Source organism: Taurulus bubalis (genome assembly GCF_910589615.1).
Source record: "Taurulus bubalis genome assembly, chromosome: 19".
NCBI lineage: Eukaryota > Metazoa > Chordata > Actinopteri > Perciformes > Cottidae > Taurulus > Taurulus bubalis.
Window position 1 is genome coordinate 10885498 of NC_136607.1, and position 15276 is coordinate 10900773.

Here is a 15276-nt window from a genome sequence, read left to right on the forward strand (position 1 = left end):
ACATGGAGGAGAACGGGGACGAGGACAGACGAGGTAACAAATCAGAAAATATTGGAGAAGAAGGTAAATGGGCGAAGGGAATTGGAGTAAAATAAAAGAAGCACAAGTTACAGGGAGGTAGAGAATTAAGGGAAACGAGAGACAGGGTGAGGAAAAAGTGAGATCCAAAAAGGGCAAGGTGGGTAATGACTTGAAAGCAGGCAGACAGACAGAGCGAGGTCTCAGAGGTTGTTCAGTGGCTGGCGGTGAGGCCCCGGGGCTCGTGGCAGGCCCGTCTCCATGCGACTTGCAGGAAGCGGAGGGTCATCGCTTGACACCGCACCGCCACAGGAAACGGGCTTTGGCACAGGAAAGAAATACAATACAGCGCTTTCACAAAGCTACAGCCCGCCTGGGAGCCCGGTGCGCTAAAATACTCAAACAACCTGGCTTGTTCATAACACAAGACTGTCGATGTTCCCATTGTTCAGCGTCAGGTTGGAGATAATAAATGCTTGAAGTGGTGATGAGCTGGTTCTCTCTTCTCTGTGTTCAGCCTGAGGAACTCATTTCTAAGGTTCAACAGTCAATTTGTATTAACTGAAATTGTCAGTAGGAACGCTATTTATTTCCCAAAGCAGATTTGTGATAAATGCATCTATTTTAATAAAAAAAATAAAAAATAGACCCATTGACATTTATTGAATTCCCACTTTCTGGAGTGCAGTACCAATGCATTACTTTCGTATCAGAATAACGCTACAGTACACCTCTCTTCCACGAGACGTCGGCTGCATCCATGCCATTAAGAGCCCCTAACATGTGGGTGCACTTGATTTGACAAACTCTAAAATGAAGGTGAGTTTGATTTGTTTATGATGGTGAATCTTCCTCGCCATTTCACTCTGTGATCTTCAGACTGAACATGTTGTTGAGTGCTGCTTTCATGTCTCCTCATGCTGGACAGGGTGGCTTTGAACTGACATGCCGGTTGCTCTCTGTATAAAACAAGACAAACACACACACGCCACAAGTACCACCACTGCATCCAGGACCGGCACTCGTGGAGATTAATAATCTGAGAGCTTCAAAAGGGTAAACACACTCACACATGCACATGTGCTCACTTATACAGCAGCTTTTAATCTTTGTGTTTTCTGAGAAGAGCCATGCAGGTGCATTTACCTGAAACAGAACATCATGACTTATTTTGTGAGGATGTGCAAATTAATTTAGCTGTGCCACATGTCTGGTGTTACATGTGCTAAGCAATCTCAGTATTTTCCAAAGTTGAGCTGTTTTGATAATGATTACACAAAATAGACTTGATGGTAAAGGGCCAAGACTGAGCAAATGTTTAGGTAAAAATAGAACAATATCACATTTTAGAGGATTATTGATGCAATCTTAAAGGGCCAGTGTGTAGAGGTTCGCGGCATCTATTAACCAGTGAGGTTGCAGATTGAAACCAATTTAAACTATGGGGAGAACTACGAGGGCTGACGTGAAAACGCCTGTACAACAGAGCCAGCATCTGGTTTGTCCATTCTGGGCTACTGTAGAAACATGGTAATGCAACATAGTGGACTCTGTGAAGAGGACCCACAACGTATGTAGATATAAATGGCTCATATTTAGATAACAAAAACAAAAAATATATATTTTCAGGTAATTATACAGAAGAAAACTTATTTTGCCAATAGATCCCCCTAAATGCTACACTCTACATTTTTGTTTTAAACCTGCAAGAACTTTTCTAAAATAAATGTTGCCACTTGGGGAAAGTGGAAACAAGCTTTTTATGTCTCTGCAAATTGTTGCCTATTTACATATCCAGCGGATACGGGGCTTCATTTGGAGTCGTGTTTATAGACAACCAACACATGTAAATCCAGTATTCACCTTTCTTTTAGCGAAGTCTTTGGCTGCTAAATGCTCAAATGTTTACGAACACAGCGCTTACTTTGTCTGTCTGCCATTTGGCGCTGGACAGGAAGTGTGCAATCTCATCTTAAAACAATTTTTCTCTGGCAACAGCTGCCTGCTGAGAGTGAACCAAAAGAGTGAAGCTGAAAGAGGCTATAAAGCTCGGTGGAGCTGAGGGAAATTGCAGATTTGGGTCATATTTGTCCGTGGGGCACTACGAGTGAACCCTGTCTATACCATTGGACATGATATTTAAGATATGTAGATTGTAGCCTCTATATTAATTTGTCTTTATTTAGGATGGATTCTTTTTTTTATTTATAATCCTGCTTCACACTAATATCATATATCAATTAGTGCCTTGCTCAAATTATCAGAAAATAAATGACACATACACACACACACACACACACACACCTTCCTCTGTGTGGTGACAGAGTGATGACCATGACTTGTGTTTTGCATTCCAGCCAGACACGCTTCACAGCTGCTCTTTCATGCTGCAGTTTTGCCAAATGCCTCTCAATGCAGCGCTTAAGATAACAGTTAGAGAACATTTTAAGGCTTCACTCAAGGTGTTAGTTGGTCAAAGACAAGACGGAGCAAGAGAGCTCTCGCTTCGCAGCAAACTAACGAAGATCAGTCACACAGTTGCACACATTGACACGTGGGCATGCAGGTAAACACACTTGAACCAATGCGTAGCAGAAAAGACACATGCAAGCACGCACATTACCGGTAGTGTTTGTGATTAAATCTACAGGACACAGCTGGCAATTATATCTTTGAGAATTTATTCACAAAGTTTTTTTTCTCATGGTAAGGGCTGGAGGAGTATTCTAAATGACTCCACCAAGACGTTAAGAGGGATTTTCCGAGGGCTCGACTAACTCGGCTTATGCCATGTGTTTAAAAATATAACTCAAACCATTTCTTTTTACTGCTGTTTACTCTGTGGTATCTGAGCAAATGGACTAATGGGAAGTATGTGATGAAACGAGACGTCCAAATGACAGCTCAGGCTGTTGTCGCACAGCTTAACGCTTAACATTCAAGAAGTTGTGGTCTGGGAGCCATGCACTGCAATGTTTATTTGTCTACAGGCGTTTGTGCATGCATGAGTGGGTTTGTTCGATGTGGGTGTATGATGAATATAAAGCGCTCCATGCAGCCTTGAGTGTTGGTATATTTGTGCATTTGTGCATATATGTGTGTGTAAAATTCATATGTGCGTGTGTATGTGTGTGTGTGAGAGAAAGAGACAGAGAGAGAGAGAGAGAGAGAGAGAGAGAGAGAGAGAGAGAGAGAGTGTGTATGTGTGTGTGTGTTTGTGGTGCTGCAGCTCCTTCTGGGCTGGCCTGTGTTTATCTTGGCCTGATCCCAGACCTTCATCACTCCTCTGCTGATAGCTCCATTCCTCCATCTCTCTGTCCCTCCAGCTATTTACAAGTCTACCGCAGACTGCCTTTTCCTGCGTGCCAACATCCAATCATTTTCTTCCCCGTCCTCTCCTTCATACTGTCGTCATTTGCTTTATTTCAGACTGTGTTTCAGTGCTCTTCCTCAAAAAAACAACCAACAAATAAACGTCCTCGTCTCACCCTTATTTTTCTCAGCCAAATAGTTTAAACTTAGCCAAATAGGAGTATATATACACATCCAACCTTCATTCATCCTTTCCTTTGATTTAGTTACGCAGTGACGTATTTGTGCATTTGTCCATGTGTGCTACTGTACTTCTTGTAGAAACAAAAAATGTATACAGCTAAGTAAGTATTAATCCAATATAATTATTTTATGTGGACTTAAACACAGTCCCCTTAATTAGATGATTGCATTTTTAGATTTTCTATATGTGTTACTCTGTTAGCTTCCATCAAATCAAATAAATAAGGATGATACAAAAATATACATTCAAGGTTTTTGCTCCAATACTTCTATACAAATATGAGTGATAGCTGAAGCTATTGTCCTTTTTTACAACAGGCATTTTGAAAAACCCAGGTATAACTAATAACATTAACGATGGCTCTGTTCTATTCAAGTCTCCCCGTACGCACAACACCAGCCATCGTTAACTTTATTAATTACACCTGTGCTTTGACCTCTAGTCCTTTCAATGCATTGTCTCAAATAATCAAGCTGTTTCATATGGAAGGCCTTGTCTTATTTATCAGATCATAACGTGACACTTGAAACCTTTTGTTTTTAACTCTTAAATCAAATCAATTCTGGCAGCCAAGTCTCACAGCAGACAAATCCAACTCGAGTCCAAGTCTCGTCAAGTCGCTCTACTCTGCTGAGGAGTGAGGAGTCACTTTACTCTTGTCAACCCTCATCTCTCTGACAGTACCACAGCATCAAAGGACATATCCAAACAGTATGCACACTCACTACACAGACCAGCTTACATGCATTTACACACACACACACACACACACACACTGACCCACCCACCCACACTGAACTCCAGCCAGTTATAATCTTGCTAGTAGCCAGAGTTGACTTATTCCCATGCGCTGGGAAGCTGATGTCGCTCTAATGCTGTTGTGCTTGTGGTTTCTGCAAGGTATACTGAAGCATTCCTCTGGCGTGCGCTCATCTAAACAAAGCTAGTTAAAAAGGACGCACAGGGGCTCGGGCTACACAGTTGTGGCGGGGCTTCACTGGGTGGCTCCTATCCGACAGAGGGCTCAGAGAGTCTTGGGTTTCCTACGCATGTCAAGGTAGGTTAGCTGTTCCCAGTGTTGGGCCACTCGGAGGCCTTGGTGGGCTATCAGTCACAGCGGGCCCTCCCGTCTCTCTCTCTCTCTCGAAGCCTCTTTCCCTCCCGCGTCCTCCTCCCACCCACCACCACTGCGCCTACACTGACGCACAGCCTGTCTTCTGGCTGTCATCCCAGGTTTAGGCTACATGTCAAGTTTTGCCCTTTTTCCTTGTCTGTGTCTCTCAGACCTTACATCCCCTCTGCTTTGCACTTTTCTTTCCACTCAGATCATGGTGTGTCACGGTACGGTCCTCACTTGTCATTTTTGATTTTGCTCTCAACCCCATCATGCATTAAAAGCAGACTCTTGCTGTTCTGTAATTGTCTGCAGTCCACAATAAGCCACAGGGGGAGAGCTACATTTCATTGCCGCAGGTGTTGTGGCCATGTTGAGTCATGTTTTGTTTATTCCTGGAAACATCTTGCATGGTGAGGCTGCAGCCCAACCATACATTTATATTTATATATATAGAGAGGAAGTGAATGCTTTTTGAATATTTATTATTTATTTATTTTATTTGTTTTAGTTGGATTTAGAGTTAAAATCCGGCCGAGGCAGACACAAAGGAAACACCAGCTTCTCTCACCTCTCTGTTCTTTGCGGTGTTGTTTTGTCTGGGTCACCGTGAGGGAGTGACAAAGAGACAGTCCAGTCCTCCTTTCTCACACGTCTACGCCTCAACACACATAATCACACCACTTCCAGGCTCCCCTAACCCATAGGGTCCCGCACTGGCCTTCATAAGCCAAGCGACAACACTGTTGCTTCGTTGTGAATGCAGGCAGTTTGTGAGTCAAAACTAAAATAACGCTTTGCAAAAGAAAAATAAACTGACAAGGATTTTTCCTGAGAGGAAACCTTTAGTTTACTATATGACATGTTTCTTAATAGTGCTAAAGTGTTCAGTGTTCTTTAAATAAACAATGTGGAGTTTTGCATAGTGGGGCATGAAAGAATGCAGGAGTCTCGCTGCACCTCTCACACATGTCAGCAATTTGGCTGCCTTGTGTATTTTGGATGTTGAAAAAAAAGGAACATTTCAAAGTAAACGAAAGAAGGAAAGTCTTATCCGCCTGGCAGCTGCACTCTGGACCAAATTGCTTTCAGCTGATGCGCTGCAGCTCAAACTTGCTTGGGTAATGTCAAGTGATGCATTGCAATACTGAGAAAACAACGCAGACAAAAAATAAATAAAAAGGAAAAGAAATGCTGGAAAGTTCCAGTGCTTATTCAGGCAAAGCCCACAAACCCCCAACAAGCAGACATGCTCAGGAACATTTTCTTTTAATTTGCAGTTTGTCCTTTTTTGATTTAATCTTCATTTAGTTGTAGAGGATCAAACATTAGAGATGCTGCCTCCGTGTAAACAGTTGTTTTGTGTTTGATATTTTAAGCATTTAAGTGACTTGTAAGGTGACATATTGTTGCAAAGATGATGAGGATACATAATATTTGGCTTACTGATTTGTTAGTGCTCAAGAGAAAATCTAGGAACAAGAGAATGGAATTCAAATATATATTTTTGTATGATAAGGGCAAATTTGAAGCGAGGTTAGCAGATGTGAACTCACCATAAAAATGCTCCAAATAGTAAAAAATATGCTTTGTAAACAAAACTGCAAACATTCGTCTACATCTACCCCACACACTGTACACACATCGTAATACTGGACATGATGATGATAATTAATGTATTCATTACATTGGGTAACACATGCTGGCATTCCCACTTGACAAACATGTACTGAATGCCAGCGCAAACAAATGAAGGTAAAAATCAAGCTTTATGCAAGATTTGTTTTTCCTTCAGCATGCAGGCGCGCTCGCACATATACACAAATATTGAAATGCAACAAATCACAAATGCACTGAAAGTATACTGTACACATTTAGAATTTCTCCACACACAAACACATAGAATACATCAAAGGATGTTGCAAGAAAACAAGTGAAGATAATTGAATTGTCCATGTTCAGGGGATAAAATTAGAGTTCCAGCAAATTGAGATTCACAAGATTTTTCGAGGCCATAACATTTAACTGTCATCAAACTTATTTGTAAATTTCATTTTTTACGCACACATTTTCACATTTGATAAAATGCCAGAAACATTTTTTCTTCCTCTATAATGGCTTCTCTGTTTTGTGTTTCCCTAAACGTCCTTTGCCAACAGTCCAGCAGTCCAGCATACTATTCATAAGTGCACCATTCAAGAGGAGCAATCATTTATAATAATGTGCTTTAATATGTTCTGAGAGGCTATGTGGATTTTAAAATAAGTCCATCTTATGTAGAAACAACAGATATACCAATGGGTTGATATAAAACTACTGTAACAATATATAATAATACATTGAGAAAGATATAAATATGTTTTTCTTTAGTTGAGATGTTGATGATACATCTGAGCGCTACAATTTAACCCCTTTTACCAGCTTTTATGGTTTTTATGATTTTTTTTATGTGCAACACTATGCTTCAACATTTCCTTTATAAGCTAAGCTTTTATAAGCTAAGCAGTGACTACTTTACTACACACTATAATGTTGTTGTAAGCAGTGCGTATTGTTCAACAGTTATAACTCCTTATGTGGGCGCCCATAAATGGAGGCTGGTGTATAAACACATAATTAATGACAATACAACAATTATAACATGTTATTTATGTCTTTGTGGGAGAAATACTGTCCGTTAATACTTATTTGAAAATGTGCTTAAAGCGGCTTTTACGTTTTGTGAATGTTTTATTTAATTTTACATTTTCCCCAGAACAGGACATTCCCTGACATTGGATGTAAAATAAAGAAATAAAGACACAAAATAAGAGTATTTGCAGCAGAGCAATGTCAGTTACAGATGAACAAAACAATGCATACAACTGCATTGTTTGTATAATATACTGCTCATAAATATATTAATTAGGGGCAGTTAAAGTAAAATGTCACTCATTGGTCAATCTCAGAAACAAGCCCCCCAAAAATGATAATTTGTACAGAGTGCAAAAGTGTATTTGTCTGTAAAAATATCACTTAAATCAAATTTAGTATTTTCATAATTTTTTTTTTGAGGAGGCATTTTTCCTCATTTGATAGACATTTGATGAGAGCAGGCAGGGCATTGGTTTTGACACTGGAGACATTGCAGTAACGTGAGCAGCATTTTACAGACTACGCTAATTTCATACAATATTGTATAAAAGTTACAACATTGTTTTTCTCACTGTTGTTCATCTTCGACAATAAGAAATAACTCTACTGACGTCTGGTTCACCTCAGTATTTCAGAGTCACCACCTGCGCACCCTTGACGTTTGGAGCAAAAACCACACACTCCTTTCCAATAACTTAAAAAAATAGATACCAAATCCAAGCTCGCTGTATGACGAGAACACAACAGGTTCACTTGCTTTCTCCCAGCCGGCTGGCTCTGTTTACATTCTGCTGGCTGGGTGATCTGGAAGTGTTTGGCTCAGCTCTGCGCTCACTGGGAACTATCAGACGATTCACATTTTAAACTATTTTGATATCAGCTCTGTGGAGAGTTGCCGTTTCCCTGAGAACATGACTTGCCTCTGGGCTCTGGGGCCTGTTGCACCACCAGAAGAATAAACAGAGAGAGAGAGAGAGAGAGAGAGAGAGAGAGAGAGAGAGAGAGAGAGAGAGAGAGAGAGAGAGAGAGAGCATGGCCAGTGCGTGTTCCTCAACTTCTACAGTAAAAACAAATATGTTTAAAAAAGTATAATCACACTCTGCTGCAAATATCTCACGATTCTATGGATGAATACAGTTTAACCAGACCATGTAAAAAAAAAAAGTCCAGGTTTAAGATTAGGGTCACGATTGCTCATACATTAAAAATCCAACTAGAAAGACCAAATTGGAGAAGATGAAAATGTGTGTACTGTATTTGCGGCAGTGAGCACCAGGGTCAAGGTTCTCTTGTGAGTACCCGCTTCTTATGTTGAGGTTAAAGGTGCTAGAATTAGAGGGGGGACCTTCAGCCTGTGTTAATTAGGTGAGTAGTTAAGTTTCACCCTGTGCATGCAGCGCCTGAAGCTGTGTGTGTCTGTGTGTGTGTGTTGACACAATAATGGAAAGACCTTAAAATACAGTCAAACAACAGCGATGTTGAAATACATCTAATTTATGGTCATACGGTTCATCTTTTGAGGAAACAGATGTCTTTCAGGTTAATCTGACTAAAAACTTTTCATATTGTTGAAGTGATTGTACTTGACATACATATTTTCATTTTATGCTACTGCAAACTTGATGCTTAATAAATCATGTAAAAGTTTATTAAGTAGCTCCTCCTCAACTAGCTACAACATAAAAGTGCATCTCACATCTTAATGCACCAATAATAATGATCCAATGATATACAAATACAGTATAGAGCCTTTTCTGCCTTTTGATGTTTTTTGCTGGTAATACTTCTTTATGTTTTCTTAACACTTGTATGTGATATTTGTACTTGTAATTGAATAGTGTATAGTGTGGCATTGCTATTTGGTACTATTAGTAAAGGACTGTAATACTTATTCCAGCACTGTAAATTGATGATGATAATACAACATATGATATAACAAACACAATATTATTATTATGAATAACTCTTCCATGAGCCATTGTACATGTACATATATGTTGGGAATAATTATGTACAGGTGTATGACTTTGATTCGCAATATGTTGTGTATGATATGCGTGTATGTAATTATGATTTTTTATTTTTGTGATGTCTCTTAAAAAAAAGTATGAATCCATTGTTAGTAATGTAGTAAATTGACACATATATATATATATATATATATATATTTTTGAGACTTGTAGCATTGCATCATTTTTTTGAATTTAACTTAAATACCATAAATCCTGGTTGGTTTAAACTGCCTCGTGTGGCCTTGATTTCTCTATTAAATCGGACACACACTGCTGATTGCTAGTCAGCTGCTTGACTCACTCGTAGCTTCCTTGTAAATTATGAATTACAGTAGTTGCTATAATCGTCTGTGACAGTCCTGACAAAAACACCATGAGGGGTCGATTTATGAAGTGTTGTTTGGCCATTACTATGCATGTGTTTGTGCATTTCTGAATAAGTGCGGTTGCACATATTCCTAATGTAAGAACTTAAAACAACCTTGTGGCCAATCAACAGGCCCACCTTCCACGCTCCAGGTTCGAATGACCTATTAGCCAAATGTGTTTATTCAGTGTTTAGTCACTATTACCCTCAGTATGATCCCTGCTCTAAAGGGCTAATGGCTGAACATTTTTCCCCCCAGTCCGACTTCACCGGAAAATAATTGATCACATGTGAGAGTAACTGGCACGCGTTTCCTCTTGTTTTCCTAAAGAGGTGATATCATGCGGTCAGGCCGCTTGTTCGTCACAGAGATAGCGTGATTGCCTCCGGTGCTGAAGAAAGAAAAAGGAAAGAAAGAAAGAAAGAAAGAAAGAAAGAAAGAAAGAAAGAAAAAAAGAAAAGGAGACATGCTTAGAGGGCAATGTGGTTCTCAGTGAGGCGCTGCGGCGTCAAATCACACACCAAATCAATTAATGTTATCGCTCTAAAAACTGCCCCCCGGAGTGAAGCCAAAGAAACAACAGGAGTTTCATACGTTCTTTCATTTCATCAGCAGGGAATTGTCCTTTATCCAAAATTGCACTATGCGGCTTAATTTCTTTCCTCTTCTGGAGATAACGTTTCAGCTGCGCTGATGTATTTTGTTGTTTTCTTTTCCTGAAACATACAATTCAATGCAGGGTAAGGTGAGACGTTTTTCTCCATTTTCTTTAGTTCAGATTATATCTCTGTGTTTTCAGTTGTTAGATCTTAAAATCTGGTCTTTCTCATCATAAAAAGACAAAAGTGGAATAAATAAAAAATGAATTTGCACTCTTCCTCAACTCTTCACCATTTGAAATATTCTTTGTGATAAATCTGTTAGTCTGTGTCAATCCACAAATGCGGTTTACTTAAAGTATCACAGGAAGATGTGTGTGAAGTAGAAGTGTGTGTGTGTGTGTGTGTGTGTGTGTGTGTGTGTGTGTGTGTGTGTGTGTGTGTGTGTGTGTGTGTGTGTGTGTAGTATATGTTTTCTCTTTTTGAAACTGTATTTGTGATTACTCACTGTGCACATCCCATGTAATAAACTACTCCAACAGTATGCAGCACGGGCATACTGTAAGTGTGCCCGTGCTGCATTTGTGTGTGTGTGTGTCTGGAAGTGTGTGTCCTATATGTTACATTTACCTAAACTGCTGCTCTCTCTTTTTCCTGCTTCATTTTGACAAATTTGCCTTTCCAGGAAGCCTCTGAGGTCAGCGCAGCATCTGTTGATACTTAGGTCCAAGATGCAGTCATGAGCACTTCAACACGCACACACAGACACACACACACACACACACACACACACACACACACACACACACTCACACCCATGCATGGTGCAGGAGCTGCTTTGTATAAGTTACTGAATAACTGAGACCAATCAGACATGAAGGCGTGTTTAAAGTTCCCAAAGTGACTTTAAAGAGGAGTGCAGGTCTAGACCTCCACATTTAACGGGGAGGTTAAGAGGGTGTATGTGAGGGAAATGGATCATCATTCTAAAAGGTCTAATAATTTTAGCATTATAAACAACCGGCCAGTTAAATACAATGAAATAATACAATTGGAATCTTAATCAATTCAGACTTCCAGGTGTTCTCTTTAAGCAGTTGTGTGTAAAGTTTCTCAAATAAAAGCTTGATTTCATGCTGTCATATTGTCTTCATAGCATGTGTGCATATACATTATGTGTGTGTGTTTTTTCTTTATATCAGATTACTGACCGGCAGACAGTTGTTCATTTTCTCAGAGGTCCAGCCAAAGCGAGCAGAACACCTGGATAGTTATGTCGGCCGCATCGGTCTGGCCAAAGCCGTCCACCGCATCAGCCCTTCACCCTCAAGTGTTTTACCCTGTCAGTTTTCATTCCCTTTCATTTATTTTTTTTCACCCAGAACCACATTCATGACCAAACATGGCCTGATCCCATCAAAGTGATGCCTCAGAATACCTGAGCGAAAAACCCTCAGATACTTCAGTGGTACCACAGCGATGGGAGCAGAGAAGAAGAAGAAGAAGACCATTTTGCTCTCACGGTTTCTGGAACGGGGTCGAGGAGACACTGAGGAGAGAGATGAGAGAAGCCAGACATTTAAAGGAGATATGTGAGGAAAAGGGTTTCTGTTCTTGGTTTGGTCTGCAGCCACAGAAACTGGGCTTCACAGCCAAGTCTCTGGGCAGAACCCAGAACCGCAGATCGCAGACCTCTGTCTCGGTATGTAGAGGGGTCTCGGTTCCAGTTTAACCTCATGTTTGTTTTTTCACATTTGGGCCATGAAGAGAAGCAAAGATGAAAACATACACACTTAAATTAAGTGATTTTACTTGATAATTCAACCTAAACAGAATGCAATGCACCATTTATCACCTGTGGACACATAGCATCTCTATCCCATAACTGCAATCAGCCACACAGTTGCACTGCGTGACATGTCTGCAGTTTATTTTGAGTCTATCCAGTAAACAGCTTTCTCAACAGCGCACCAATTCCACCGCTGAAAATAGTCTCCTACAAATGCACCATTTACTTGTGTTTGGCTTCAATAACGATCTGCGCTGGTTGTTGTTTAGTTCCTGAAGTAACTGCAGCATCCCTGTCGCTCTTCTCTTTTTTTTTATATTACTCTGCATGTCTCCTGTCAGAATCTACAGTTAATTATCCAATAAAGGCCAAAACAAATGAAGGGGAGCCAACACTGACACTCCATAAAAGTTGCGGTTTTATGGAGGATTATTTGCCGGTACATTTCTTGGACGGGCTCACATTGTTGTTTTTTACACTTCAGGTTTTGTACGGATTAAACAAATAATATGTAATGTGTTTATTAGTCAGCTTGAGAGGTGAGAGTGGATTTTGTAACTTTGCAAGGAAACGTTTCTAGTCATTATGCTAAGCTAACAGGCTGCAGACTGCAGCCGCTCATGCACTTAACAAACAGACAAACCAATTTTCTCACGTAACTCTTGGCAAGAAAGCGAATAAATACATTCAAACCATTGCGTTTTCCCACCAGCCGCCATTGTTCGACGCCAGCCTTTTAGTTGCTTTCGTTTGCACCGCTGCGCTGAGCCGAGAGTGTTGCTGAACGGCACAGAGATGAGATGTTGAGATGTTAAGATGCTGCCCCACAGGGTGATGGACTCGCCGTGGCCTGCCGTGTTAACAGGACAGACCTGTTAGAGGAGCGAAGACCACCCCAACGCAGCTTCCCTCAATAAAACTCAACCAGATGTGTAATGAAGGCTGTGTATGCGTGAGGATGGTGTGTGTGTAGGTGGGAGTGTAATCATTCTCACCCGTGTTGCCGTGTGTGCTGATACAACCCCCTGTGTGGAGGTTAATGGATGCAACCTCCAGCAAAACCCGGTGAGGTTTGACCGAGTTTCTGCTTGTTTCCTCTCCCCCCTTTTGTCTCTCTCCCTCCCACTTACACCTCACCCTCCTCTTTCCTTTTTGTCCTGTCCAACATTTTCTTTTTCTATTTGCAGTGTTTTAGGATCTTTTCCCCCTCAGGGCTTACATGCGGAATTCATTTTCATATTCTCTTTCCATAATTCCCCTTTCTCCCCAAATCCTACTCCTTAATTAACTGACAGTCCTCCACCCCCTTCACCTCATGTACACCCCCTCTCCTCATCCTCTCGTCCCTACCTTACAGCTGTTGTTTTGGATTAGTCAAATAGCTCCTGTCAGATCCAGTGATCCCTCTCCTTTGCCACCCACAGAGCTGCACTGCACACTCCACTCACTCAAACTTTCTGTCTCCCCCTCCGTCTCTCTCTCTCTCTTGTGCACGTGCACACAAACCGTATTGACATCTTTGACAGGTGCGTGTCAAGGTGTCTCTGTGGGCAGGGCCGTGAGGTTGCCGTGGTTTCAGAGGTCTCCACAGGCTTTCTTTCTTTTCAGGTCCAAGAAGGCGCGACGGTGCCGGTGTACCGCTCACACCTCTCTGCAAAAAAAGGGGTTGTTGTTCTAAATCAGACAAGGAGCGCCATAAATTCCCAGAGTTTCACTTCCCTGGAATTCACCTTACCTTTCAGCTGCTCCTCTCTTCTTCTTCTTCTTCTTCTTCTTGGGTCTCGAGGAGTCTTTATTATTTTTTGTGAATTTTGACAGCTGCAGGTCCGGTCATCCATGCTGGGCGAGACAGACTGACACTGAAAAGGGTTTTGACACGATGATGGCAAAAGTAATAGTGTTATTTCAGTCATTTGGAGAAGGGGAGTTTCTGTGTGTGTGTGTGTGTGTGTGTGTGTGTGTGTAGGTGTGCGTGTGTGTGTGTGTGTGTGTGTGTGTGTGTGTGTGTGTGTGTGTGTGTGTGTGTGTGGTGTGTGTGTGTGTGTGTGTAGTGTGTAGGTGTGCGTGTGTGTGTGTGCGTGTGTGTGTGTGTGTAGTGTGTGTATGTGTGTGTGTAACAAAAAGAGAGAGTCCAGTTGCAATAGCACAGCAAAAATTTACATCGAAGCAGAATTGGCCGAGGCGTTGCATATGATAATTTGACAGAGACATGTCAAATCATTCATGTTGTTTCAGTGATTACAGAAATAAGTTGCTTTTAGTTTAGAGTTTCAGTGATACAGTACAGGGGTGTGGTGCAAAGACAACAAAGGAGTAGCTGTTACTGTTATGAATGAGTGGCAGAAATCTGTCTCCTTATGACCATATCACATCTAAATGTTATGCAGGGGATTTTTTTTATGTCTGTGTTTTTTGTATATTTATTGAGATCAAGCAGTAGCAGTTGAACAATTAAATGTGCAGTCCTATTCGGGTCATTTCTCAATGACAGTCCGCCTTCTCATGTGTTATGTGTCTGAATGAGAAAGAGAGACAAGATTTCATGTTAGTCAGAAATACAGACTGCAAATGGGCTGTAACCAAGTAAACAAGTAAATCTTTGCTTATGATGCTTTTAAAAAAGGTAATGGTTAGAGAACATAAAAGTATATGAACAAGGCTGTCGCCTCCATAGGCGTCCAGTGCTTTGGGCTGAATGCTAATAGTGTGGTAATATGCTCAAAGTGATAATGCTAAGATGCTGATGTTTAGCAGGTATGATATTTACCATGTTCACATCTTAGTTTAGTGTGTGAGAATGCTAACAGTTGCTTATTAGGACTCATCAGCTGAGGCTGATGGGAATGTTCTTTTTTGCAGATTATTGGACAGATACATATTTAAGATGAAAAGTTATTGGATCAATAAAGGTAATAATAAAATAGGGATTCTGAAGCATCACTTTTTATGTAACTCAAAAGCCACAAGCGTCAACGTCAAGGTGGCGCTAAAGGAAGAGTCGGTATCGTGTGGGGACCACATATTAACAATTTGTTACTGCTGAAATCTCAAAAAATAACAGCTAAACAGGCCCCAAAGACTTTAAAACCTTCAACAATATTGTTTTAATTAGACTACTGTCTGCTTTGTTTCAGCCTTCACATATTAATCACTGTGGCTGTCTGCTCTTTATGACCATATAAATAA